A 24,895-nucleotide genomic window follows, 5' to 3' on the forward strand; every position below is an offset into this window, starting at 1 on the left:
TAAACACAAGTGTGAAACCCTGATTTTTGCACCTGTCACTCAGGGAACACCTCCAGATCTCCTGGTCTGAAGGTTAGCTGGGTTTATGACTACAGTCTTACATGACTGTATATATTTGCATACTTTACAAATAAGCAAACATTTGTAATGCTGCCTGAGGGTCTGGCTTCAAATCAACTTGTACCTATCTATTGATGGAGATCCTTACCTTTGGAGCACTGACAGGTCTCAATACTCTCTCAACAATTGAGGCCTATTAAGAATAGGTCAGGTTGCTTAAAAAAATCACAGAGTTTCAAAAGACAACTGAGAACTAAGGCACAGTTGAATGATAAATTTCATCTACTCAAGGCCACTCCTTTATGATTGAGAGAGGTAGCTGTTATGTCTAAAACATAGAAATGAATACAGGGAGTCAAGTAAAATGAAGAAACAGAGGAATATTTTCCAATTTTAAGAATAAGATAAAACATCAGGGGAGGAAATTTAATGAAATGGAATGGGTAATTTACCTGATAAAGAGTTCAAAGTACTGGTCATGAAGATGCTTGAAGAACTTAGAAGAATGGCTAAACACAATGAGAACTTCCACAAAGAGATAGAAAATATAAGAACGTTGCAAACAAAAAATCACAGGGTTGAAAAATATAATGACTAAACTGAAAAATACACTAAACGCTTATAACAGCAGACTAGGTGAAACAAAAGAAAGGATCAGGGTCCTAAAAGACAGGGTAGTAGAAATCAACCAAATAGAGTAGCAAAAAGAATTTTAAAAAGTAAAGATGGCTTACCAGACCTACGGTACATTAACAAGTGAACTAATATTTTCATTATAGAAGCCCCAGAAGGAGAAGAGAAAGAGAAAGGAGTAGAAACATTATTTGAAGAAAGAATCACTGAAAACTTGCCTGAGAAAGGAAACAGACATCCAGATCCAGGAAGCCCTGTGAATTCTAAGTAGGATGAACCCAAAGAATTCTATGCCAAGATACATCATAATTAAAGTATTAGAAGATAGAGATAAAGAAAGAATCTTAAAAGCAACAAGAGAAAAACAACTTGTTATGCACAAGGGAACTGCATAAGACTATCAGTAGATTTTTCAGAAAAAACTTTGCAAGACAGAACAGAAAGCATGATAGATTCAAAATGCTGAAAGGAGAAAAGAAAAATCACCAAAGAACAGTGTACCTGGCAAAGTTATCATTCTGAATTGAAGAAGAGATATGTAGTTTTACAGATGAGAAAAGCTAATGGTGTCCATCACCACTAAACTAGTCTTATAAGAAATGTTAAATGGACTTCCTTAAGCTGAAAAGAAAAGGTGTTAATTGGTAGCAAGAAAACATCTGAAAAAATGAATCTCACTGGTAAAGTAAATATAAAATAAAGGTCATGGGTTCACCCCGTACAAAGCTAGTATGAAGATTAAAAGACAAAGTAGCAAAATTAACTATAATTATAATAATTAGTTAAGGGACACACAAACTAAAAGGCATAAAATTTGACAACAAAAACATAAATGTAATGGGGTGCCTAGCTGGCTCAGTTGGTTAAGTGCCGAAAACTTGGTTTCTGCTCAGGTCAGGATCTCAGAGTCCTGGGATCCAGCCTCAGGTCAGGCTCCGTGCTCAGCATAGAGTCTGCTTAAGACTCTCTCTCCCTTTCCCTTTGCCCCTCTCTGCTCTGAAATAAACAAATAAATCTTTAAAAAAACAACATAAATGTAAAAATGTAGAATGTGTTCAAACTTAAGTTTCTATTAACTAAAATAGACTGCTCCATATAGGGCCTCAAGGTAACCACAAAGCAAATACCTATAATGGGAAATACAAAAAATAGTGATAAATGAACGTAGCATAACACTGAAGAAAGTTGTCAAATCACTGGGGAAGAGAAAAAAAGAAGAAATTGACAGAACAAAATTCAAAATAATCAGAAAACAATTAACAAAATGGCAATAATTACATACCTATCAATAAGAATTTTAATATAAATGGACAAAATTCTCTGATAAAAAATAGATTGGTTAAATGATTAAAAAACAAAAAACAAAAAACAAGACTCATCTGTATGCTGTCTATGAGAAGAGATTCACTTTAGCGTTAAGGACTCACACAGAATGAAAGTGAAGGGATGGAAAAAAATATATTCCAAGTAAATGGAAACTGAAAGAAAACAGAGGTAGCTTAGGCAAAATAGACTTACAAAAATATTTATTTATTTATTTATTTATTTATTTATTTATTTATTTATTTATTTAAGAGAGAGAGTGGGGTAAGGGGTAGAAAGAGAAGGAGAGGAAGAATACCCAGCAGATTCCCCCACTGAGCATAGAGCCTGATACAGGGCTTGATCTCACGATCCTGAGAGCATAACCTGAGCTGACATCAAGAGTCAGATGCTCAACCAGCTGAGCTACCTAGGAACCCTGCAAAATAAACTTTAAAACAAAGACTTGAGGGGCGCCTGGGTGGCGCAGTTGTTAAGCGTCTGCCTTTGGCTCTGGGGGTGATCCCAGCGTTCTGGGATCAAGCCCCACATCAGGCTCCTCCACTAGGAGCCTGCTTCTTCCTCTCCCACTCCCCCTGCTTGTGTTCCCTCTCTTGCTGGCTGTCTCTGTCAAATAAATAAAATAAAATCTTTAAAAAAACCAAAAAAACAAAGACTTGAATAAAAGACAACTAAAGGCAGTATATAATGATAAAGGGATCAAGTAAACATGAGGATATAGCATTTGTAAATATGCATCCATAGCAGGAGTGCTCAAAATATAAAGCGAATGTTAGCAGACCTAAAAACAAAAATACATAGCAATACAATAAGTAGGAGATTTTAATAGCTCCCTTACATCAATGTATAGATCAGACAGACAGGAATTTAATAAGGAATTATGGGCCTTAAATCACATATAAGACCAGATGGACTTAACAGATGTATATAGAACATTCCATCCAAAAGCAGCAGAATGCACATTCTTCTCATGTACACATGGAACATTCTGTAGGATAGATCATATATTAGGCCACAAATAAGTATTAGTAAATTTAAGAAGATTGAAATCATATCAAGTATCTTTTATGACCAAGATGGCATGAAACTTGAAGCCAATTACAAGAAAAACTCTGGAAAATTCACAAATATGGAGATTAAACAACATGCTACTGAACTGAATGGGTCAATGAAAAAATCAAAAGAGAAATAAAAAAAATACCTTGAGAAAAATGAAAATGGTAATACAAAGTACCACTATCTATGGGATGCAGCAAAAGCAACTTAAGACAGAAGTTCATAGTAATACATGCACATCACAAGAAGAAAGAAAAATTTCAAATAAACAATCGAACTCTGCACCAAAGGAAGTAGAAAAATAAGAACAAAGTTAGGAGAATGGAGGAAATAACAAAGATCAGAGTGGAAAGAAATAAAACAGATGTTTAGAAAGAGAATAGAAGCGCACCTGGGTGGCTCAGTTGGTCAAGCATCTGATTCTTGACACCAGCTCATGTTGTGACCTCAGGGTCATGAGACTGAGCCCTGTGTTGGGGTTCTGCACTCAGTGGGGGGAGTCTGCTTGAGATTCTCTTTCCCTCTACCTCTGCCTCTCTCCCTGCTTGTGCTCTCTTTCTGTCTATATAAATAAATAAAGTCTTAAAATAGAAAACACTAATAAAGCTAAGAGCTTGTTCTTTAAAAAGATTTAAAAAATGACAAACCTTTATACTCATCAAGAAAAAAAGAGAGGGCTCAAATAATACAAACAATTTAAAAGAGGAGATATTACAACCAATACTATAGACATAGTAAAGATCATAAGAAACTACAATGAGTAACTATAGGCCAACAGAGTAGACAACCTAGAAGAAATTGGTAAGTTTCTAGAAACATAAAATTTTCCAAGACTGAATCATGAAGAAATAGAAAATTTAAATAGACCAGTTACTAGTAAGGAGATTGAGTTAGTAACCTCCCAACAAACAAAAGTCCAGGACCAGATGGCTTCACTCATGGAATCTATCAAACATTCAAAGAAGATTTAATAATACCTATTCTTTTCAAACTCTTCCAAAAAGATAGAAAAGGTGGTAACTCTTTTAAAACAATTTTATGAAACCAGCATTACTCTGATACCAAACCAGACAAGGATACTACTAGAAAAGAAAATTACAGGCCAATATCCCTGATGAAAACAGATGCAAAACGCTCCACAAATATTGGCAAATTGAATTCAACAATATGTTAGAAGGATCGAAACTACGATAAAGTTGGATTATTCCAGGGATGCAAGAATGGTCAAAATATTCACAAATCAGTCAATGTGATACACTACAATATTAAAATGAAAAATAAAAATCATATGATCATCTCAATAAATGTAGAAAGAGAACCTGACAAAATCCAACATTTACTTATGATAAAAATCTCGGTAAAGTGGGTATAAAGAGGTCATACCTCAAAACAATAAAGGCCTTATATGACAAGCCCACAGCTAACATCACACTCAACAGTAAAAGCTGAAAGCTTTGCCTCTAAGATCAGGAACAAAACAAGGATGCCCACTGTCACCACTTTTATTCAACATAGTACTGGAAGTACTAGACAGAGAAATTAGGCAAGAGAAAGGAAAGAAAAGTCATCCACGTTGGAAAGGAAAAAAGTAAACTGTCACTGTTTATGGATAACATGATTTCATATATAGAAATCCCTAGAGACTCTACCCAAAACTGTTGGAACTAATAACAAATTCAGAAAAGTTGCAGAGTACTAAATCAATATATAAGTATTGGTTGCAGGGCACCCGGGTGGCTCAGACAGTTAAGCATCTGCCTTCGGCTCAGGTCATGATCCCAGGGTCCTGGGATCTAGCCCTTCATCAGACTCCCTACTCAGTGGAGAGCCTTCTTCTCCCTCTCCCACGCCCCCTGCATGTGCACTCACTCTCTCTCTCTTAAATAAATGAATAAAATCTTAAAAATAAGTAAATAATAAATAAATAAATAAATAAATAAATAAATAAATAAATAAATACTTGTTGCATTCTTATTCACTAACAATGAGTTATCAGAAAGAGAAATTAAGGGGCACCTGGGTGGTTCAGTCAGTTAAGTGTCTGCCTTTGGCTCAGATCATGATGTCAGGGTCCTGGGATTAGGCCCTACATTGGACTCCCTGCTCAAAGGGAAGTCTGCTCCTCCCTCTGCTCCTCTCTCCCAGTCACACTCTTTCACTCTCTCTCTCTCTCAAATAAGTAAATAAAAAAAAAACCCTTTAAAATTATTTTTATTTTTATTTTTATTTTTTTAATTTTTTTTAAATGATTTTTTATTATATTATGTTAGTCACCATACAGTACATCCCCGGTTTCCGACGTAAGGCTCGATGATTCGTTAGTTGTGTATAACACCCAGTGCACCATGCAATACGTGCCCTCCTTACTACCCATCACCGGTCTATCCCATTCCCCCACCCCCCTCCCCTCTGAGGCCCTCAGTTTGTTTCTCATAGTCCATAGTCTCTCATGTTTCATTCCCCCTAAAATTATTTTTAAAATAAGAAAAAGAAATTAAGAAAATTATCAAATTGTGGTGCCTGGGTTCCTTCATTGGTTCAGTATCTGACTCTTGATTTCGACTCAAGTCATGATTTCAGCTCAAGTCATGATTTCTGTGTCCTGGGATCAAGTCCGACATGAAGCTCTATGCTCAGTGGGGAAGTTTGCTCAAGATTCTCTCTCTCCCTCTGCCTCTGGCCCTCCCCCCCTAAAAAAAATAAATAAATCTTAAAAAAAAAGAAAACTATCAAATTCTCACACAATTGTATCAAAAATAATTAAATATTTAGGAACAAATTTAACTAAAGAGGTGAAAGAACTATATTACTGAAAGCTATATGACATTAAAGAAAGAAACTGAAGAAAACACAAATAAATGGAAAGATATTTCACACTCAGGGGTGGAAAAATTAATATTGCTAAAATGTCCTTACCACCCAAATAAAACTACAGATTGAATATAACCCTTACCAAAATTCTAATGGCAGTTTTGACAGAAATAAAATTTAAAAATCCTAAAATTTTTATGGAACCACAAAAGATTCCAAATAGTAAAAGTAATCTTGAGAAAGAGGAACAAAGCTGGAGGCATCACACTCCCAGTTATCAAACTGTATTAGAAAGCTATAGTAATTAAAACAGTATGGTACTGGAACAAAAACAAACACATAGATCAATGGAACAGAGGAGAGAGCCCAGAAACAAGCCCACAAATGTACGGTCAATTAATTTATGACAAAGGAGGCGAGAATATACAATGGAGAAAGAAGTCTCTTCATTTTTTTTTTAAAGAGAGAGAAAAAGAGAGGGAAGTGGAGGGGCAGAGGAGAGGGAGAGACAGAATCTTTTTTTTTTTTTTTTAAGATTTATATATTTATTTTAGGGAAAGAGAAAGCGTGCATGCAGATATGCGGGCAGGAGGGGGGAGGTGAGGAGGCAGAAGGAAAGGGAAAGAGGGAAACTTTAGCAGACTCCATGCTGAATGCAGGGCCCAACGTGGGGCTCGATCTCAGGACCTCAAAATCACCACCTGAGCCAAAACCAAGAGTCAGAAGCTTAACCAACTGGGCCACCCAGGCACCCCGGGAGAGAGAATTTTGAGGAGGCTACATGCCCAGCACAGAAATAACGTGGGTTTCAATCTCACAACCCTGAGATCATGACCTGAGCTGAAATCGAGTTAGATGCTTAACCGACTGGGCCACCCAGGTCCCCAAGAACAGTCTCTTCAATAAATGTTGTTAAGGGGGTACCTTTGGTTAAAGCGACTGCCTTCAGCTCAGGTCATGATCCCAGGGTTCTGGGATCCAGGCCCACATCAGGCTGTCTGCTCAGCAGGGAGTCTGCTTCTCCCTCTCCCTCTGCCTGCTCTCTCCCCCTGCTTGTGCTCTCTCTCTCTCTGTCAAATAAATAAAAATAAATAAAATTGTAAATAAATAAATAAATAAATAAATATTGTTAGGAAAACTGAGCAGCCACATGTGAAAGAATGAAACTGGACCACTGTCTTGCACCATTCACAAAAATAAACTCAAAAGGGATTAAAGACCTAAATGTGAAACACCTTCATAAAACTCCTAGAAGAAAACATAGGTGGCAAGCTCCTTGACATCAGACTCAGTGATGATTTTTTAGATCTGATTCTAAAAGCAAAGGCAAGAAAAGCAAAAATAAACCTGTGGGACAATATCAAACTAAAAGACTTTTACACAGCAGAGGAAACCATCAACAGAATGAAAAGGCAATCTATTGAATGGGAAAAATATTTGCAAATCATATATCTGACAAAGGGTTAATATAACCCCCCCCCCGCAAAAACCCTCAGAAAACACAATAGTAAAAAACAAAAGAAACAAATAACAATCGATCAAGAAATAGGCAGAAGATTTGAATAGACATTTTTCCAAAGGAGACATTTGGATGGCCAAGAGACACATAAAAAGATGCTAAATATCACTAATCATCTGGAAAATGCAAATCAAAAACAACGATGAAACATCACATCATATTTGTTAGAATGGCTGATATCAAAAAGACAAGAAAAACAAGTATTTGCAAGAATGTAGAGGACAGGGAGCCCTCATGCACTGTTGGTGGGAATGTAAATTGGTGCAGCCACAATGGAAAACAATATAGAGATTCCTTTAAAAATTAGAAATAGAACTACCAATGATCTAGCAATTCCTCTTCTGTGTATATACCTGGAAAAAAAAATGAAAATACTAACTTGAAAAGATATATGCACCCCTATTTTCATTGTAGCATTATTTACAGTAGCTGAGCTATGGAAATAACCTAAGTGTCCTTTGAAGGTTGAATAAAGATGTGGTACATCAACGTGTATTTTATGTATGTATCGGTGGTTGCCCGAGGGGAAGAGGGCTTGGGCATCGACAGAAAGGGTGAAGAGGGGGAAGAAGTACAAATTTTCAGTTGTAAAAATAAATACATTTTTTCTGTTAATAATATTGTACTGCACATTTGAAAGTTACCAAGAGGGTAATTCTTAACAGTTCTCATCACAATAAAAATACATTTGTAAATTGATATGGTGACAAATGGTAACTAGTCTTAATATGGTAATCCTTTTGCAGTATATGCAGATATCAAATTACCTGAAACTAATATGTTATATGTCAATTATACCTCTATATTTTTTCACTTAAAAAGAATTTTTAATAAAAGAAAATAAGGGCTTTATCTCATATTACACAGGAAAAGAAAAAGATTGGGTTAGATGCTGGGATATATGTACTCATAACCCACTGGTCCTTTCCTCCATGGCCTTTCCTCCATGGGACTTACTATGCATTCAATTTTATTTTTGTGATTGTTGTTCAGTGTCCATATCTAATGCTAGAATATTACATCCATAAACGCAAGAATGAGTTTTTGCTATTTATTCTCAGAAGCAACACAAAGTGCCTAATGTACTACAATAAGCACTCAATAATATTTGTTGAATAATGAAAAGTAAAAGTAATGTTTTTATTGGGGCACCTGGGTGGCTCAGTCGGTTGAGCATCTGCCTTCAGCTCAAGTCATGATCTCGGGGTCCTGGGATCAAGACCTGAATCAGGATCCCTGCTCGGCAGAAAGTCTGCTTCTCCTTCTCCCTCTGATCCTCCCCCCGGCTTGCGCTCTCTCTCTGTGTGTGTCTCAAATAAACAAATAATAATCTTAAAAAATGTAATGTTTTTCTTATCATTATTTGAACTTATTCAATTATTGGTAAGGTCTGAGCATCTTTTTAAGTGTCTGTTGGTACTGTGCCTTTCTTTTGTGAATTAGTTTCACTATAGTATAATCTTCCTGACTCATTCAAGCACTGCAATCTATTCGTCTGAAGATAGAGATCAGGTTTCAATTGACACAGCTGAGATTTAAACTGTCTGTTTGGTGTCAAAATGTACAGTTAATCATTGAGAACTGCCATATAACATAAAAACATCCAGCTGATTGACCTAATATCTTTAGGTGTGTGTATGTGGTGAAGTAAAACCCTTTCAATCCTATTCATTGCAAGATTACACAATCTCATTTCTACACATAATAAAGATGAGTCATCCGCCTTTCTGTATTGGTTTGGTGCAGGTTGACTAGATTCCACAAATAACTTGTACCAGAAAGGAAATTGGTCTGTTTCTGGGTACACAAGGTGGGATCTTATCCCAGCCACTGCTTTGCAGGGTGACGTGACCCTGGGCAAGCTCTTCACCTTTTTGCAGTTCTTATTCCTTAACAGAAAAACAAATAGTTTTAACATACTCTTAGCTCTTTAACTCTGATCTTCTATCATTATTAGCACTATTAACCTATAACTATTGATTGAAACTGGATCTTTTCTACAAATTCTGAGGAATCAGATGTTTTAGACTTGTATGGATGTGTGCACATATTTGTGTGTGTAGGTATATGTGACAAAATATTATCAATGTAGAAAAACTGTTTTATTGAAAAATATTCTACTTTATTCCTGAAGAGATAGTTCACTGTATCAGTTTTCTATTGCTCTAAAAAAATTACGATGAGCGTGGCAGCATACAATGAAACTCATTTATTATGTCATAGTTCCTGTGGGTCAGAAATACAGGGATGGCTTAGTTGGGCTCTCTTGCTTAGGGTCTCAAAAGGAAATGTGCAAGTGTTGGCTGGGATTGCAGTCTCATCTGAGGTCAGGGCCTTTTCTTCAGTCTCCTGTGGTCATCAGCAGAACTCATTCCTTGCAGCTGTACAACTCATGGAAACTTTCTTCTCCAAGGCCAGCAGGAGAGAGGACAAGTGTTTGCTGCTTCCAGTCTCTCACCTCTTGGTCCCTTTTGAAGATCCTACCTGATCAGGTCAGGTCCATCCATAATAATCTCCTTTTGAGTTAACTATTTTTTTTTTAAGATTTATTTATTTATTTGAGAGAGCGAGAGACAGCACGTGAGCAGGGGAAGGGGCAGAGGGAGAGGGAGGGAGAGAGAATATCAAGCAGACTCCCCACTGAGCATGGAGCCTGATGCAGGGCTCAATCCTATGACCGATCCCGAGATCATGACCTGAGCCAAAATCAAGATTTGGACGCTTATCCGACTGAGCCACCCAGGCACCTCTCCCTTTGGGTTAATTTAAAGCCCACTGATTAGGGACTTAATTATATTTAAAATATACCTCCACTTTGCCAATTTGTGTGGATTGAAGCAATCTCAGGCTCAGCTGAGTGTGGGATTATACAAAGATGTAGGGTACTCAGGGTCATCTTAGAATTCTGCATACCACATTCATACATCGTGTCTACAACACAATCTGAATATGGGCTACAGAAGAGCTCCACTTTGGACAATATTCCAAATGGTATTATTGTTTAATTTCAATTGTTATTTTGAGCATGATATGAAGGCTATTAATGTTTAATTTTAACTACTTACTGGAACAAAAATTTACTTTTAATTGGGCTAATAACTGTAATAAAGGTTTTTGTCAGTTATTACCTCTAAGTATCTCTTGAAACAGGCTCTCAAATTAAAATGTAAATAACAGTTCTGAACTATACTTCTTTTTATCTAGTCTATGTGGTGCTACACAAAATTAATGTTTTAAAACTCTGACTTTGCAAAAAAGACAATACATCTGTTTTCACATGAAAGAATAAAGAAAAGTATAAAAAGAAAATATTGGCAAAATGATTTCATTTTATTTTCCCTTGTAATAATGTAAGAAAGCATTTTGTTGGGGTTCAGTATATTAATCTCACTTGAATTTCATTCTTTACAGTGAAATACCCATAAATAATATCTTAACATGAATCTAAATTTAACTCTTCTTATAGAAACACTAAATGATAATTAACAAATCACAATATTTAGGACAGGACTCCTAGGTTTGAATCTCAGTGTCATTACTAACCCATAAATTGTATAACATTGGACATGTTTCATACCATTTTCTGGTCACAGTATCCTCATAAATAAAATAGGCATAATAATAGGTACCAGCTTTAAGAGGATTATGAAGAAGATTAAATTTGTTAATTAAATTTGTTTCTATATACCTAGAAAGAGCCTGGCACATGGCATTTGTGTCTACGTCTGTGTGTGTGTGTGTTTGTCTAATATATATTTAAATGTTTTTAATCCGTATAAACATGAAATTATGCCTTTCAATTTGGACCTGTGTGTGCACATGATGATAAAGAAATCCCTACACAAGTATTAAAGCATAGAGAGACAAAAGTAATGACTCTACTGTTTTTTTAAAAACCCTGATGCAAGAAGTTCTCAGACTTGAAGCTGCAGAAAAGAATACATATCCTACCCACTACTGCAACTAACAGTATTCACAGAATCATACTACTATGAGTGCTTTTTTTTTTTTTTTTAAGACAGAGGGGTGGGGAGGGGCAGAGGGAGAGAGAGAATCTTAAGCAGACTCTATGCCCAGTGCAGGCATTAATGCAGGACTGGATTCCATAACCCCGAGATCACGACCTGAGCTGAAATCCAGTGTCAGATGCTTATTCAATGGATCTACACAGGTGCCCCTATGAGTGTTTGTTTTAATGGTTAGGATTAACCCATAAATAAAGTACTAGTGACTCAAACATGGTAGAGAAACAGAATATAAATTTAACAAATATGAAAATATAAAAGCAAAGCTAGATCTTTCAGGAAACAAGGTAGTAACTAAAGGCAGAGGTGTTGATAAGAACACCAGTATTCTCATTTAATATAGTAAAGGTTCTCAATAGCTGCATGCATTGATGGTACATGAAACCAAAGTCCAAATGTGTCATATAAATATGCAGAAGTAACTAAAAGAATAATAAGAAATAATATATCTCTGTTAAATATTGAGAGGAGTGAGGAAGGCTATTAGAATAATACAATCGCACAGAAGGTATTTTTCACAGGTGTGAGTCAAAGGATATTAAAAGTGATAAATTGAAAAATGGAGCTATATGCTTATTATTTAAACATATTTAGGTTCTTTCAAAAAAACAAGCAAAATTGGCAAACCTTTAACTAGATTCATCAGGAAAAAAGGAAAACTCAGATTAATAAATCTGAAATAAATGAGATGTTACAACTGATACCACAGAAATGCAAAAAATCATTAAGTGACTACTATCAATAATTACACGCTAATAATTTGGACAGCCTAGATGAATAAATTCCTAGAAACATACAACCTATCAAGACTGAATCATGATGAAAAAGAAAATCTGAACAGACCAATTACTAGTAAGAAGATTGAATCAGTCATCAAAAACCTCCTGACAAATAATAGTCCAGCACCAGATGGCTTCACTGGTGAATTCTACCAAACATTCAAAGAGTATTTCAGACCAATCCTTCTCATACCCTTCCCAAAAATATAAGAGGAGGAAATTCTTCCAAGGTCATTTTATGAGGCCAGCATTATCCTGATACCAAAACCAAAAAAGGATGCCAGAAAAAAAGAAAATGGAGAGGCCAATATCCCTGATGAACACAGATGCAAAAAAATCTCAACAAAATATTAGCAAACCAAATTCAACAACACATTAAAATGATCATACACCATTATCAAGTGGGGTTTATTCCTATGACGTGATGTAAGGATGATTCAACATTCACAAACCAGTCAATGTAATATACCACATTAACAAAATGAAGGACAAAAAACATATGATCATTTCAATAGATGCAGAAAAGATCATGAATTATGAGAAAGATATAGTAAGAAAACAATCTCATTTACAATTGCACCAAAAAGAATAAAATGTCTAAGAATAAATTGATTTGGTCCTCATAGAAAACAATGTGGAGTTTCCTCAAAAAGTTAAACATAAAGCTACCATATAATCCAGTATTTCTACTTCTGGGTGTTTACCTGATACTACGAAATTCTGCCATAAAAAAGGATGAATTACTGCCATTTGCAACAACAGGGATGGACCTCAAGGGCATAATGTTAAGTAAAATGCACAAGACAGAGAAAGACAAATATTCTATGAGCTCTCTTACATGTGGAATCTATATATAGATATATATTTTATGATACTATCTATATCAGTATCTAGCTATGGAGAAAGAGAGGTGGAGAGAAATTGACAAGAGAAAGCAGGGAACATTATTAAGTCAAATATGTTTTACCCAGAACACCAAACTAGTGTTGTAGTCAAGGAGCTCATTAATTGTTAATTGTACACCAAATGTCTTATGATTCAAGCCCTTAAAATTCCTATTTTGGGTCTACTGTAGGAATTGACAAGATCAGGGCCCATACATCTCATGTGGGTGTTGGAACACCTTTTAATAAAAGTGTCCCAAAATCTGGTCAGATGCAGGCCTATACCAAGGTTTGGTGAGTCGGCCCAAACTGCCTTCCAGAAATAACTTAACAGCTCAGTTGAGTGTTTCTGCACAATAAAACCTACACGACTATAGCAGAAATAATAGTCTCTTAACATGTCATTCCTTCTGCATCCAGACCACTGACGAAACTGTTTCTGGTTAGATGGTCCTCTGCCCTCTCAAGAGCACCATAAAAAAAAAAAAATCCACATACCAGTGCCACCACTGCTACTCTACATGGCCTAAACTCAAGCCTCACACATGCCTTGGGATGGTGTCCAGTCATCAAGCAGGAGCCAGGAGAACTATAACAACACAAGCAAAAACAGGAGCCCCATAGAGCCCAGTGGAGTCTTCACTGTCTACTGAAAAGGCTGTTATCGGTTATTCTTTCTATTTGGGCTCCAGTTCCTGCCATGTAGCTGTGCCCCCTCTCTCTCTCACTTTTGATTTCTTTTTCTTCTATTATTTAATGAATTTGCCAAGAACTATCCCATTTTCGGGGCATTCCTTAGGCGGGAAAGCGTTCTCCTTCTCACTTCTAGATCACTGTACAATATGTTGAAGGCTACTCCTCAGTCAAAATAAATAACAGGGTATTTGCCAAATAGAGAAAGTTTTCACTCCTAAGTGGCATTTTGCTCCTGACACCTAATATTTTATCCCTCCAGTACCTATGCTCCATGATTTGTTTTAAGAAGTTCAAATAACGGACGAAGACTCAAATTTAACAATGACTAGAGTAATTCTGTAGTCTTAAGGCTGGAAGATAATTACAAATTAATTAAGAATTCAAGAATTATTCTACATTTTAAGTAGTTTGATAATCTCTGTAGGAGGACTCAGAAACAAAAAATTGACCTCTACTTTTTTCAGGGTGTGTGTGGGGGGGTAGATGGCACTTAATTTTGGCTTTATCATTTTAAAAACAGATTTTTAAAATTAACTTAAAGCTTCCATAACCATTTTATTTCTTTTATTTTTTAAAAGATTTTATTTATTTGACAGAGAGAGAGACAATGAGAGAGCGAACACAAGCAGGGGGAGTGGGAGAGGGAGAAGCAGGCTTCCCGCTGAGCAGGGAACCCAATGTGGGGCTTGATCCTAGGATCCCGGGATCATGACCTGAACCGAAGGCATACGCTTAATGACTGAGCCACCCAGGTGCCCTTCCATAACCATTAAGAAAAGGAAAAGAAAAACCCATTTTTATTATCCTGTTAAAACTATTTTAGAAGGAAAAAAATATTATATCTAATGCCTCAATTAGCTGCTGGGTCGTTAGTTTTAAAAACAATTGTACAAGTGCTTATTTTCAAATATGTTATGATTATTCCTTCTATTTTCTCCACAGAATTTAAAACATCAGTTTTTCTGTTAACTTATTGAAACAAATAAAGAAGCAACACAATTAAGGTTTTGTTTTCCGGAACACAGAAATCTAGAACTCACTTCTAGTTCAAGGATAGGATGAAAGTACAAAGTCTACAATTTGTAAAGTTCATTACAAATAAAATATGATGCATACAAATATAAGATCTTCTGGAGGCTAGGAAAGGATAGCAGGAGAATTTGCTTAAGAGATGCAGTTCTTATCCTATCTAATTAAAGAATTAGGAGAAAAACGAAACTCAGCAGTAATGACATGCTTTTGGTATTTAAAAGCGTTTCTGGCATGAAATCTTCATCACTGCCTCATTTACTTTACAATTTCTAAAATACAGACATGGCAACGGCCCAGATTAGAACTGGGAAATTAAAAACATTTTTTTTTCTTCTGAGGAGTCTATTTCAGAGATACTAAAACTGGGTTATAGGAAAATATGCAAGAGAAAAGATCCAGTCTCACTTTCATCTGTACTCAAAGAAACTGACCATACGATAGGGCAACGATAAGGTACCACTTGGGAATATATGATGTAGAATAACCAAAACATTGCTCACTTACTTACTCTAAATCAAGATAGACATTTTCATTATCTTTTGTTTCTATCTTGTAGTCTCTGGAAAACCAAAACCTAGATTCAAATGTGAAGAAAAGGTTGCCAGAATGGGACTAATTTAAGAGTTGTTAAATTAATTAATCAAGGAAACTTTTAGACAAGGTAGCTCTAATGCTGCATTGCTATGTAAGCAAACCAAAATCTAAGCCTGTAAATACCTCATGATTACTAAATTGAAATCTGAGGATAGCCAATCACAAACAAGTAAGTAGCTTTCATCTAGCCAATAAACAATTTTCTTGCTTTGCTTTCACCTTTTCTCTATAAATGTCTCTTCCAGAGCTCCTGTCCCTGGAACGTTCCTAACTCCTTCTGGCTTGGTGCTGCCTGGTTCTAATTGATTTTTGCTCGAATAAACTCTTAAAAATGTTAATATGTTTCAGTTTATCTTTTAACAGAGTTCATGCCATAAAGTCCAAAAGCCCCAGAAATGAGGTAGGTTCACGTGAAGTTGGGGGACATATTAACAACCCAGTTATAACATTATTTTATTTATGTATTTATTTATGCATTTGTTTATCTATTCATGTATTTATTTATAGGCTTTATGTGACATGCCCCTCTACTTTAAAAAAAATAACTCATCTTTTATATTTTCATAACTTATGTGTCCATTCAATAGACACCTACTGAATGTGAACCACAGAGCAGGGTCTGGTTTAGGTGTTGAAGATATGAAGGTGAGAACACAGACAAGAACCTTGCTCACATTGATAAGACTGTCTAGCATCAGGATGGCATTAATGAATTCCCCTGTTATAGTCACAATAATGAGAAATTTACTATTTTTTTTAATCTGAAGAGTAAGTGGAAGTAATAACCTCACAGTGCTACTTTCCCCCAATCCCTTAATTCTAATAACACACCTGGCCTTTAATTAGGGGAAAAAAAGAAAAAAAAGGAAATGACTTCTAAGGTAGAAGGCATATATTCTTTATTCATCACAAGAGTTAACTGTAAAAATGGGACTGAATGGGAAATTCTACAATGTCATTTGGAACTTAACTTTTATTCAGTAGGTGATTTAAAGTATCTGTTTCGTGCTCCTTATATACATATGGGTTTTAAATAAAATAAGGGAAATAAGATATGCATAAGACCAATTACAATGGAAAGAAGAATGCAATGGGTGGGGAGAAAAGTGCAGATGAAATGTTAAGGAGTATCTAGAGAAAGAGGGACCTTTTATGAGGTATGTGTGGGTGTTGGGAAGGGTAGGGTAAATGTGGTTGATTACAGTGAAATTTCCACGTCTTCATTTATTTCAGTGAAATATAAGTGGGCATTCTAGTCGTTTTGAACATTGCTTAATACTTTTTTACTTATTAAAATCACAAAACAAAGGCTATTGGTAAAATTTTCTTTTCTCATGATAGGATGACCATGATATGTTACTGAACTTGGAATATTCTGATCCAGTCTAGGAGCCTCACCAAAAGTGTGGAAGGACAACAGTAAATATTGATTTCTAGTTGCTGCTAGCAGCAAATTGCATGCCATAAAAGCATCCAAAATACTGTTAATTTATTCAATCGAAGTCAGGATTTTTCTTCCCCCCATACCTCATCTATCTCGTCTCCTTTGTATGACAGGCTGGTTATTACTTTTCCAGAGCTGTTAACAAAGACAATCTTAAGCTGGCTGGTTTACTCTTTTTCAAACTGCAACAATCTAAAGGAGGCATTGATGCAGACATAAACCCATAAATCAGGTTCCAACTTAAGAAAGAGAATGTCAGACGCTTGCTTTCTGGATTACAGTACTACACATGAAAGCTGTCGTCACATCACTGTGCAGTTTAATTTTGGAAAGCTTCTCTTTCACTTTCTTCAATGTTTAAAAATGACACTAATATACATTGTAATATGTAAATGGACTAAGAAAATAAGAAATTATATTACTGACACTTAAATTGGAGTAATCTTTCTAATACTCTTTTTATCCTTGGTTTTAAACAATAAGATCACAGGGAGGTGTGTTATTTTAAAACATATTTAGGTTGTGTTTGTAATATCTGACATACATTAAGTTTAGAGTAAAAAGACCTCAAAAGGTAGCATTCTACAGATGCTGAAATATAATGAATAAGGGTCAGAGTCATGAGGGTCCGTATTATTAGAGGACTTAGTGTTAGCTACTATCATAATTAAATGATATGTAAATTATCTCAACAAAGGAAATCATAGGCACACAATACTCCATGGATACTTTTGCATATGAAATAAACTCTCTTGGTATAGAAATGATAAGCTAATGCTGGAGAAATGTAAGAGAAGTGTTGGTTGTTGACCTAATATTGACAGTAGACAGTTTGACCTTCTCTTTTTATAACAAATGCAATTGTTCAGGGAATCTGCAGTAATTGCCCCTACTTAGTGATTTATTTAGGAATGATCATGTAGTGAGATTTCTCTTCAGTTGTGAAGAAAAGCTTCTTGGGGGACTTTACAGAGTTTTGCTGATATATAGAGACACAAAAAAATGATTTTATTTTCCCTAGACTAATACATAAAGATTTGTCCTCTACCTTCCAATTTTAAAAAATGCTAAAAATGGTAATTGTTTCAAGATATAGACAATTATCAAAATTTTGCAGAAGGATCTAGTATCTGACAAGAGACTTAGTTTAAGCACTTCAGAGAGGAAAAAAAAGAAAGCTAAAAGAAGTTAAGCCTGAAGAATATTCAATAATGTTACATAAATTTTACTTATTCACATTTGCTCCATCATCAAGTTGAAGATACTCAAGTATTTACAAAATCTCACGTTAAAATGAAAGGAAGTGGGGCGCCTGGGTGGCACAGCGGTTAAGCGTCTGCCTTCGGCTCAGGGCGTGATCCCGGTGTTATGGGATCGAGCCCCACATCAGGCTCCTCCGCTATGAGCCTGCTTCTTCCTCTCCCACTCCCCCTGCTTGTGTTCTCTCTCGCGCTGGCTGTCTCTATCTCTGTTGAATAAATAAATAAAATCTTTAAAATAAAAAAATAAAAAAATAAAATGAAAGGAAGTATTCCATTATAAGGTGGATAATAATTTTGCCAATCTCCTTGCCCCAAAGTTAGTATATGTTGAAGGGGTATATATTCATTTTCAAAAGTTTAGAAAAATCATGATAAGTTATGATACTTCAGATTGTTTTGAAATATGGCTCTAGCTCCTTTTGGTAGAAAGAATAGTCACATAAATCTCCAGGGTGATTGCTGATGACTCTTACAGAGACACCAAGGTGAGACATAGAGTTAGACAGATCTTAGTACTAATCCAGTCAGAATATTCTACCTTCTTAAGAATAGCATAGAATCAATATTGTGGTGAAATTTTCTTTCTGCCATTCTTACTGTGGTTGTTCAGTGATCTGCATTTTGTAAACCCACAATTTAAAAAGTGATGGATTCTCACTCATTTTTTCATTACTTATGACACATTGTATAATATGTACCAAGTATGATGCGTATCCAGGAATCTATAAAGCTCTTTCAACACTGTTAACAAAATATGTGGAACTTTCTACCAGAATTTGGTGCCTTGATAGTAAATTAGCCATTTTTGTACTGAATATTTCAGTAAACACCTCCCAAACAATGTCTTTTTTGTTTTGTTTTTGTTTGGGCGTTTTTGTTTTTGTTTTTACTTTTTCTGTTTCCCCCTGTTATCTAGAAAAAGAGAGATACCAGGCAGGCCAACCCTCAAATGAATTTGATGATATTCAGTGGTTATAAATACAAAGAGATGTTCATCTACTGAAAACACAGGAAGGGAAAAAAAATCCCATTAAGATAAAGCATCTAATTTGAAAGAAGCAGAAAGATAGGGAGAAAAAGTCACATTATCAGGTGGTTACAAGCTAAAGTATAATAACCATTAAAAACAATTACTTTATGTGGTGTATTTACCATTTCAGAAAATGACTGTAAATCAAGTCAACCTAAAAGCATTGTTTTCTGGAAAACATTTGTACTTTTAACTAAGAAATAGTTGAAGTCTTAAAAAACGCTTTAGATACCAATTTGTCATTATTTTATGCATACATTTCCTGGATATTTCATTACTTATATTTTACAATTCTTAATATTTATAGTATGAAAAGACTTTAGAGATTGTTTAATCTAAACCTCTCTTTTACAGGGATAGAGAAATATGCTCAGATTGTTTAAGAGGTAAATTATAGAGTTAAAATGTATCAGAAATGAGGTGGATTTTAATTCCTATCTTCTGATTTAAGCTCAGTGCTATTTTCATTGTACTTTACCAACTTTATCTTTAACATGTATATCAAAAATAATAAACTCCATTTGTATTTACTAATCCTAAATGAAAAAGCAATAATAGACAATAGATTTGCATCATCATGTGAGTTTATTGAGTGATTTTTCATCTATTTATCTTCATTAAGAATAAATAAAATATCAATGAAAAGAAGATATTTGAGTTAGATGAATTTTACTTGATAAATATATGATTATTTAATATACTGGGAAAAGAGGAAAACTCATTTAATTATTGAAAGTCTTTACAAGTATCCAGTTAAAAGTCTTTAATCATTGTTAAAAATCTTTCAAAAGACATTGTATGATTCTATTACCTTAGTGACAGGTATTTATGAAGCATCCTTGTATGGGTTTCTGGGTTATCCTTTTTATCTTCTAAAATACAAAGTATTTAATTATATATATATTTGTGCCATAAGCTGTTTTTCCCTGAAAACAGAGAACATCAAGCAATTCTGGGCATTTGAAAATTTCAATTATCCTTCACTTATATAGTTACAGATATACATTAATTCTGTTGCTATAAAGAATCATGAGTGACCAGATATAAGTTCCAGTTTCACCCAAGCTATAAGTGACTTCCAAATTCATTGAGAAATGAATTTTTATCAACAGAGAAATTACAAAGGAAATCAGCTAGAGAAGAAATAGTTGCTTAAGTATTTGTGATAAGCCAAAAAACTATTCCAGCTCTACCAGTTTGACTGAGATGTTTTCTCTTAGTTTTATTGCAAAACAGGAAAATGTTTGTGTCATACTGCGTCATTACCAGAAATAATAGAAATGTTACCATCCATTTGTTATGATGAATAATGTTGTATGTGGATAAAACTGAATTGCCTCTGTAATCTATTTTGATTATTTGCTTTTTTTTTCTGAGTATACTTCTGAGTTTCTCCTGTACTGATCAATTATAATTATCCCTTTCTGTGTGATTACACAGCGTTCAGATAATTTTATTAAAGAACTTATTTGTTCACATCACACTCTTTTTCCTTATAGTGTGGTAGGCAGAATGGCTCCTCGTCATATCCCTAACCTAATTCCTGAGTCCTGTAAATATGCTACTTTGCATGGCAAAAGGGATTTCGTATAAGTGATGAAAGTTATGGACTTTATGATATGGAGATCATCCTGTATTATCCTACCTGGTTGGGCCCAATCTAATCATATAAGCCCTCAAAACAAAACTTTCTCTGGCTGAAGCAGAAGAGATGTAGCAGAAAGAAAAGTCAAAGAGTTAAGAAGCATAAGAGGGGCTTTATGCATTTTTACCATTTTGAAGATGAGGGAGCTATGTAAGCAAGCATGCAGGTATCCTTTAGGTGCTGAGGGAAGTCTTTGGGTGACAGCTAGCAGTTAATGAAGACACCAGGCCTAAAGCCCCAAGAAATTTCATTCAGCTAACAACCTGAATGAGGTTGAAAGAGGATTCTCTCCAGCAGTCTTTAGAAAGGAGCCCAGACAGGCAAATGCTTGACTTCTGCCTTATGAGACCCAAAGGAAAGGAACTAGTCAAGCTGACGCACAGACCTACAGAACAGTAAGATGATAAATCTGTATTCTTTTAAGCCAGTTAATGTGTGGTGTGGTGATTTGTTATGCTAGCATAAAAAAAAAGTATTTAGTTTTATAAATACAACTAAACAAAACTGGATTTACTTCTTCAGGGTCAGAGATAATTTCTTGCTCATCATGATATCCTTATTCTCTTGCAGCGCCTTTCAAATAGGAGATGATCAATAAAGTTTATTGATTGAACATAATGCTCTATTACCTTGCATCCTTGATCTTATTTTAAGTTGATTTATTTTTAATCTATATATTTTCAAAAAGGATATAAGATTATTTACAATAAAAGCAATGTAAAAGAAGACCCAAAGATAGAGGCACACAAAGTATGCTAAGACATAAAAATAAGATAAATTTGATAGAGCAGGTTACAAGATTTGAAACCACATTTAGCACTGAGCATCCTATCAGGCAAAACAGAAGAGAAAAGACAATTCCTTACATAGTTCTGATCATCTAGACATATGAAACTATTCGATTAATCTAAAACATGCATATATTTTTACATAGTGTCTATATATAAAGAACATTGAATATCATAATGAAAATTATCTTTCATAATGACAGAGGCATTACATATACTTTTATTCTTATACCAGGCCTCAGTTATGGCTAGATGTATTATTTTAGGTCTTGTTTTGTTTTAGAAGTATGTCTAAAATGAGCCTGAGTGATATAGCTTGGATTTGTGATGTTTACATTACCAAAATTAATACACAGATTATGCTTAGGAAATCCTTGGGCGTTGTTAACATGTCTCTTGACACTGTCCTTCAAGGCTGTGTCCCTTCTGGGCAGGGAGAATAATCAGCTGCTTGCTCAGATTGCAGACTAACTGTGCATATCAACCAATAATATGCACAGGCTAAGGCTGTGCATATTAATCTAAGGCTCCTTAAAGGCAGAGATTATAAAGGATAGACCCTCACAATTATGTGACTGATTATCTCCACTGAATTTGGGCCACAGACAGAATAAAAACAATAAATTCATGCATTATGCAGATGATGCCTGTATATACTCAACTTGCTTCATTTGTAGACAAATTCATATTATTTTCTCCCAAATTCATTCCTTCCTGTTTAAATCATTTCATGATTCTTTAAATTACCTAATTAACTTATTTGGGGCCCCAGCCCAAGTATCTAGAAGTGAAACAAAAGCATGTCAGCCTCTCTAGAACTCAGTTTAGTATATCAAAATCCAAGCATGGTCTTCAGTTACTTTACTTCTGAGGTATCAAGAGCATAAATATTGTGGTGTTTGACCTGCTTTAGATTGTTCCTTTCTTCCTAAGTGTTGTTGATCTCTCATGCACCAAATTTACCCATTTCATTTCTATTATTTAATCTTATAGTATTTCCCATCCTCCATTAGATTATGATAAGAATGCCTAACCACTTAGACCAATGTTACCCAAAAATTTTTAACTGATAAACTTCTAATAATAAAGTATGGTGAATTTGAGGCCCTTACAATATCTGGGGCACAACTCAAGTGCAAGGGAAAAGTTATTTCATTTCTTCTTATTATTTTAATTTATGGGACAATGTATAGCATTATTTCCCCTAAATATTTGAATGATGCAAAGAAAAGTAAATTCAAGAAAGATGTACGATTTTGTTCTTTAGTTTTACATACTGCCTTGCATACTCAAGTGTGTCATGCATAGATAGACAATGTTCTTTTCATTGCTTTGTAATTCTAACAAAAAAACAGGATCAGGCTAGCATACTCCACCTGGGCTTAGTTTTCCTTCCAGGGAGCATTTTGTTCCAATAGAGAAAGTAAGTTATCAAGATGACCTTGAGTCATATTCACGCTTAAAGTTTGGAGATGGCCCACCTCTACAAGCAGTCTTTCTCTAACAATATATAAGTTGCCAATGTAAAGGCCAAAGTAAATTCAGGTATAAATAAATAAATGAATCAATAATCAATATGTCAATCAACAAATTGTATTCATATGGAGAAGAGTGACTAATATTGGCTGTGTGCTGAGGGTGAAACCAAGATTTTCAACTTTAGTTATTTAGTCAGAACTATGGGAAAGAAACATAGGAAAGGTTGGTATGGTAAATATCTGTGTGAATATTTACTTCTGGTTGTATGGGCTTTATTCCAATGATTTGGAAACATTTCCAGTGTGGAAATATGGCATTTCTAAGGCATCCTTCATATTAAAAAGTTCTAGTGGTACAGTTGCCATTTCCTATGACACAGTTCCAAGGCAAGTAGGACTAAAGAACATATGTGTGCGTGAATGAAGTGATCCATAATACCAGGCAGAAAAGATGCTTCCTAAAGTAACAAAATATATGGAAAACACAGAAAACGGAAGTTTGAAGTGGCTTTTTAATTTTGGGGTTCTTTTATTTAAAAGAAAAACATACAGTATTAAAACCCTGTCATAAAAATACTTTTATCAACACTATATCAAATAACAATATTTTTTTTGTGTGTGATAATTCTTAATAGATTTTTATTCTGAAAGAGAAAGTAACTGCTTGTGTCCAAAAATAGAAATCAGCTTACTTCTCCTGAAAAGTTAACCTTAGGAACACATTATAGGTTCCAATAGCAATATATTCTAAAAGATCCATTACTCAATAAGGAAGTCTATTTGCCAAATTAGAGTTCCACTGCTTCCAATTATAGTAAAGATATGTTCCTTGCCAAGCCAAACATTCAATTTTCAATAACGATAAAGGGATATGTTCCAGTTAAGATCAAGGAGAATTTTTACAGCCTGGATGTTAAATGCATCTCTGCATTCTGCCTATGCATTTATTCACTTTATACTTTTCAGTCAATTGACATAATTTTCAGAAAACAATATTTAGTTTTTGCTATCACACAATAAATAAAATTTAAAGATTTAGATAAAATCCAAGGTAGACTCATTTCCCATGAATGTGATACCCCCTTTCAAAGAAAGAAAAAATGAAAAAAATAAATGTTAGTCTGAAAGACATACCATATTTTGAACAAATATAATGATGTTATATTGTTATTGAAGTATTTTTACTACTTCTACAACATTTAATTTCTGACTTGCATTATAGAATCTTGCATATTAGAGCTGTGAAGATAGAGCAGAGTTTTCTTGAAGGCAAAGAAATATTTCAATCATCTTTTTGTCCACTTCATTGGTTAGAAAGTACCTAGAAACTTTCCAAAGGCTTAGTTTCTTCTGCAAACTGAAGATTAAATAGATTCTACTTCATTATATTATTAAGGGAATTAAATTAATTAATGTATGCAATGATGTTACATATTGCCAAAATACATTGCAAATGTTCGATAAACCTCGGTCACTACCATTTTATGGTTTATTGTTTTAATATTTATTACTACTAACACTTTATTATTTTAATGATTCTTATATAGCAATCTTGCAAAACTTGGGCAGAATGACTTTCATTATGATCATCAACAAAAGATAATGGTTGAGAATCTGTTAGCTGCAGAATATTTTAGACTATTGCCTATTTTTATGACCCATAAATTGTAATTATCAAAAATCTGAAATTTGTCTGTTTCAGACACCAGAATGGATACTTCAAAGAACTTTCCTGGGAGGCAGGGCACTGAGATGCTAATTTCAGCTATCTCACAAGCTAGCTGTGTGATTATGAAAAAAAAATGCTACCATCTCTAGAAATTATAATCCTTAAAT

Source organism: Ursus arctos, unplaced genomic scaffold (genome assembly GCF_023065955.2).
Source record: "Ursus arctos isolate Adak ecotype North America unplaced genomic scaffold, UrsArc2.0 scaffold_18, whole genome shotgun sequence".
Classification (NCBI taxonomy): Eukaryota; Metazoa; Chordata; class Mammalia; order Carnivora; family Ursidae; genus Ursus; species Ursus arctos.